Genomic DNA, 6,000 nt, shown 5'->3' with positions numbered 1-6,000 from the left:
TTGAAGCATTTACACCAGTGGTTCCCAGCCTTTTTGCTACCTGAGACCAGTTTTCTTGAAGACAGCTCTTCCACGGACCCGGGAGAAGGGGAAGGGATGACACGGAGATGAGTCAAGCCCATTACATTTATTGTGTGCTTTATTTCTATTATTATTTCACTGTAATATATAACGAAATAATTACACAACTCACCATAATGTAGAATCAGTGGGATCCCTGAACTTGTTTTCCTGCAACTACATGGTTCCATCTGGCGGTGATGGGAGACAGTCACAGATCATCAGGCATTAGGTTCTCATAAGGAGCACGCAATCCAGATCCCTGGCATGCGTAGCTCACAGTAGGGTTCATGCTTCTGTGACAATCTAACGGCACCGCTCATCTCACAGGAGGCAGAGCTCATGCGGTCATGCAAGGGATGGGAAGTGGCTGTTTCTACACATGAAGCTTTGCTCACTGGCTGGCTGCTCACCTCCTGCTGTGTAGCCTGGTTCCTAACAGTTGGGGATCCCTCATTTACCCAGCAAGATAAATACATTGTTATGTCAATTGAAATTATTCACCTTGAACCACCCAAAATTACCTTGCGTACCTACACCCACCCAAGGGTCCCGTAGCACACTTTGGGAGCTGCAGACAGTAAGCCTGGAGCTCCGTGGAGCATTCCATCCCTTCACCATCTGTGGGCTAACAGGCTGCGTTAGTTTCCTAGGGCTGTTTTACAGTACCACAGACTAGGCACCTTCAACAAGAGAATGTTACTGTCTCACAGTACTGGAGGCCATGAGTCCAAGATCAAGGTATCGGCAGGGTGGGTCCCTTCTGAGGCTGTGCAGGAAGGCTCTGTTCCAGGCCTGTCTCCTGATGCGTGGGCAGACGTCTTCTCCCTGTGACTCTTCATTAAGGGTGATTCTGGTGAGGGCTCAGAAGAGGAGACTTGGACAGAATGTTGGTAGATAAATGTGTCAGTGGAAATGAGAGGGTAGACAGGACTCCATCCATTCCCAGGGCTTTCTGGGGACAGACCTGTCCAAGCAGCTGCCATTCCCAACCGAGTTCTGTTTCTGGAAAGCCAGGCAACAGCTGGGGCTGGGCTCTCTGGGATTTGTTTAGTGACCCGATTATGTAGGAGGCCTGGAGTGGGTGGTTGGGTGGGGGGTGGTACCACCCAACATCATTGCATCACTCATTTCCCAGGCCCTGCCCTCAACCCCTCCTGACCAGGCCCTGTCCTGGTTCTCAGCCACCCTGCCCCAGTGGGTGCTTCAGCCCACTCACTGACCAAGTGAGGGACTGACTCGAGGTTACAGAGTGCTATGTTAACGTGACCTGAGAATATGTGTGCACAGACTGTGCCTGCAGTGTCCTCGTACAGTTGAGTATGTCCATGTCCTGCCCATGTGTAGGCAGCCTGTCCACACATGCCTAGGAGTGTGACTCTGTGTCCTGGTAGATGGGGAAGGAGAGAGGGAGTTGTGCCCAGGGTCCCCTGATTACTTCTATGGGTGCATGTTTGTGCGTCTTGTTAGAGGTCCATGGGGGTATGGAAGATTCTGCCCTGGGTGCCCTTGATCACGTGTGTGTGTGCGCGCGCGCGTGCGTGCATTAGGGGGTGTACTGTGTTACAGCATCCTCAACCAACTCTGTATGTGTGCATATGTTTGTGTGTGTGTCTGTCCTACAGGTGTGAGCGAGTTGATGCTTCCACTGCGTGTCTGCACACGTGTGCGTGCACTTGCATTGTCCTTGCACACCTGCGTGTGTCCCGTGAGAGCGAACGGAGCCCAGCATGTGCTGGCACCTGCAGGAACGTGTGAGTGTGCGTTCTGCGGGTCCCTGTCCTGCTGGCTCCCCGCTTGTCCCCCGGGAGTGCACGCACAAGGTCCCAGGCCGGCGTACCCGCCCGGTGTGAATGCGAGTGAGTGTGGCCCCAAGCAGCTCTCTCCGCTCTGCACTACCTGGGAAGCCCGCACACTCACCCTGCGTGGTTGCTGCCGGCTGACGCGGGCTGGGCCGGCCCCCTGCCTGCCCGCTCCTGGCACTCACTCGCGCTGGCCTTCGCGGAGGCCCCGCCGCGCCACGCCGGGCCTGCTGAGCCGCCCCCGAGCCAGGGTCGCTCGGGGCCAGGCCGTGCCCGGGCGGGGAAGCGCTGCCTGTACCACCCCCCGGCGGTGCGGGGAAAAGGCGACCATTTGCATCCAGGAGCATGTGGCCATCGACGTGTGCCCCGGCCCCATCCGCCCCATCCAGCAGATCTGTGGCTACTTCCCCCACTTCCCGCGGGACCTGCCCCATGACGCCCCCGTGCGCCCAGCCACTGCCAGTGCCGGCCGCCACCGCCCCTCTGAAGGCGCCCGCGATGACGACAAGGATGGGGACCATCTCTTCGGAGCCTAAGGATCCAGCCCAGGTCCCAGCCCTGCGCAGCCGCCCGCCAAGCCGCCAGAGGACCAGCCGGACGCAGAAGGCTACGAGTGGACGATTGCAGTAAGTTTCCAACTCGCCGACTTCGCGCCCCTCCACTGGCTCCGGCTTGGCGGTCCCCGGCTTCGGGGGGCCCTCTGTCCCTCCCCCTCGCGTCATCGCGTTCTCCCTTAGCATAACCCCCACCCCGCCGCGGGGCCGCAGACCTCTCAGCGCTCCGTGCGCTCTCCGCGCCCTACCCACCGGCCTCGACCCCTCCCGCTACCGGACCAGAGAGGTGGGAAGTTTGGGGGCACCCGCTGCGGGTGTCCCATTTCCGGGGCTGGGCTCCAGGGAGCCCTTTGGGAGCTCAGGCGCAGGCAGCTGCTTTTGTTCCCGGGAAGGGCGGAGCTGTGTCCCGGGGAGACACGCGTTACAGCCGGCGGGTCGGGGCTGGGTTGGGCTGGGGAGGGGGCCCAGGGCTGGGGCCGTTTCGGCCTCCCGCGTGGCGCGCGGGCCGAGGAACTAGGAGGACCGCCGGGCCGCTTGTCCTTTGGAAAAACCTTGGCGGAAAAACCTTTTCGGGGAGCAAAAAGCTGCAACGTGTGACTAAGCATGGAGACTCCAGGACACTCTCAGCTGAAGGCCTGATCACCCTTCCCACCTGCAAACCCGACCACCACCCACCTTGCTCTCCACCCTGTGGCTGATGGTATCACCACTCACACAGTCATCGGAACCAGAAACCCAGGGCCATCAATGCCCACTCCTTCACGTGTTCACCCGACACTTACTGAGTCCTGACTGTGAGCCACGCCTACCCTGAAATCCAGGCATCCAGTCCTGCTGTTTTGAGCTATAACCTCTCTTCTGCGTGCACCACCTTCCTTCCCCTGGCACCCCCCACCCACCCTGCACCCCGCAGGACTTCTCTGGCCAGACTCCCTGCTCCAGCCCCCTGACGCAGCTCTCTGGCCCCACCCTGACCCCTCTGATCCATTTCTCCCTCTGCAGCCAGAGTGAATGTTCTAAAATATCTTGATGTTCATTCCCTTCTTCAGCTCCAAATCCCTCCATGGCTCCCCATTGCCTACGTGATCTAGTCCAGATGCTTTAACTTGGCATTCAAGGCTCCTCCCTCAGACTCCAGCCTGCATCGTCAGTTTCACCTCCTGCAAACCCCCACAGGTTCCCACATTCACACCTCCTGAACTTTCACTGGTCACACACCAACTTCTTCCTGGGTGAAGGGGGCCCCCAGCCTGCCCCAACAGGTACCTGGGTGCACACACACTGGGCGTCCTCAACCTCCAGCAAGCAGCAGTAGGTGGCGATCTCCTGCTCCAGCCGCGTCTTCATGTCCAGAAGGACCTGGTGCTCCTCGTCGCAGCAGAGCTCGCACAGCTGCTGCTCCATGCTTCTGATGAGCCCCTGCAGCTGGGCCAGCTGGGTCCTGTAACACACCTCCAAGCAGGGGTCTATAAGGCTGGGCTCACCCTGGGGTGACAGGTACAGGGTGGGGAGGGGACAGAGGCCCTACCTTGCTGAGCTGGGACAGCTCAGGTTCTGCACAGAGATGTAGAGCTCCATATCTCTATCCCACCGCTCTACAGGGCCTCTGTGTTGGTGGCCACCTTGCAGTACAGCCCCTCTCTCTGGAAGGCAGAGTGGGCCACAGGGGTTTAAGGAGACTTTCAGAAGTGGGGCACAGGAAAGGGGCTGCTCCTGAACCCTTACCTCCCAGAACCATCCCCTAGCCCCTCCCCGGCCTCTATGGGGCCCCAAAGGCACCTGCACACAAAGACCCTCTGCACCCACGTTGGACCTTGGAGGAATGCAGCCTGCTCTGCGGTCGTTTGCATTTCTTACTCCTACCGAGCTGCGGCACCTCAAAGACAGGCACTGGGTGTTATTCTTTTGCACCTGTTGCTGTCCCTAGGACACTGGAGACACTCAGCCTGTGCTTGCCAAGGGTATGCGTATGTACTCAAATACACACATCCTGTAAACAGCTGTGGTGGAAATCCAAGACCAGACTTGTAGAGACCTGGATCTATTCTGCAGGCCACAGTGAAGGGCTGTGTGAGCTTGACTCCTCTCTGAGCCTCACATTTTACGTCGAAAACATGAGGGGCTGGTCCAACTGGTTTCCAAAAGTCCTTCCAATTGGGACAGCCTGTGGATCTGCCAGTGTTCCAGCTGCACCGGCACGCAGCACATGTGCCCACACGTGTGCACACCTGCTTACATACGGCCACCCACCACGCTGAAGAACCAGCCCTCGGCATCCTTGTAGCTCTTCTCCACCAATTTCTTGTCCTGGTCACACATCTCATTCAGGATGCAGCTCAGGTTCACTCCAGGAACAGTGTCCATCTTCACACTGACATCCTCGTCCACCTGACCTCAAAGGGCGTTCATTTCCTGGGCAGACAGGACAGCAGGAGCTCACCCAAGGCCATCCTGGGGAAAGACCCTGGGGCCTGCCTTCTTTCCCTTGAAGAGACAGGTACAAATGACAGACAGACAGACAGACACAGATAGGCTAACAGCTCCTCACCCTGAAGGTGGAGGTGGATGTTGTCATTACTCAAACATACAGGGCTATGAATATCAGCAACCTCCCCCAACACACACTGTGACTCGGGACTGGACTTCACCCATCCCCAACAAGTGCTAAGCCCCGAGAGATGACAACCCCCCCAGCACAGTGGAGGATGACCACGGGTGACCTCACTCACTGCCCTGACCTTGCCCCCACCACTGCCTTGCCCCCACCACCAACCCCACAGCAGAGGCATGCAGAAAGCAACCCTACGCTGGTGTCACCGCGCCAGGCCCCCGTTAGCAAATGTTAAACTGCTGGAGGAAAGCAATTGTATAACCAGCCTCAAAGCCAGGTGGAAACACCTTCCGGGTGTCCTGCTTCTTGGGGAGTAGGCTCCCCCAGCTTAGAGCAGCACAGAACTCGGCTGAGAAGGAAGCCAAAGGAGAGGGCATGTAAGGCCTCCTGACTGCCCCAGCAGGACCTTGGATCTCTATCCTTGGGTTGAGCCTTGGAGTCCCTGGGACCTAGAACCTTCTGGAAAGGAGAGGCAGGAGAGGGGGCAGAGAGGTGGGGTGGATACGAGTCCGACAGACCTGAAGGAGGGTCCCTGTGCAGCTGTAGATAAATCCCTTAACCTCTCTGAGCTTCAGTTTCTTCACGGGTCAAAAGGAAGAAAGATTATCTTTCTCCCAGCTGTTTATCAGCTGAGATAATAGCTGTAAGTCACTTATAGTGCTGGGCAGAAGTTCCTTGTTTTAATGACTATCACTATTATAATTAATTATATAATTAGCATTGTGTGTTCTTACACTGAGTTACTCATTAGTTAGTTAACCGCAGTGAGCTGAGCCTCAAGGGACAAATGAAGTCTATTTGGGAAGAGGGGCTCCTCCAGGCCTCACCCAGGGTCCTCTGAGGGTCAGGGCTAGGCATCCATAAAAGATGGGAACTGGACTGAAAGCATGGCCCAGCCCAGAGGGGTTCTGGGCCCCAGCCTCGCTTGCTTCCAGGTGAATTTCTGCTGCATTCCCTGAGCTGACCTCACCTC

General features: G+C 57.4%; 1 pseudogene; it reads left to right on the top strand.

Moving 5' to 3' along the window:
- The first annotated feature begins 1,699 nt into the window (after positions 1 to 1,699).
- Positions 1,700 to 2,699, top strand: LOC134738702 (uncharacterized; annotated as a pseudogene).
- The last annotated feature ends 3,301 nt before the right edge of the window (positions 2,700 to 6,000 follow it).

This window comes from Pongo pygmaeus, chromosome 19, assembly GCF_028885625.2.
Source record: "Pongo pygmaeus isolate AG05252 chromosome 19, NHGRI_mPonPyg2-v2.0_pri, whole genome shotgun sequence".
In the NCBI taxonomy this organism is placed as follows: domain Eukaryota; kingdom Metazoa; phylum Chordata; class Mammalia; order Primates; family Hominidae; genus Pongo; species Pongo pygmaeus.
This window is presented reverse-complemented; position numbering and strand designations above follow the sequence as displayed.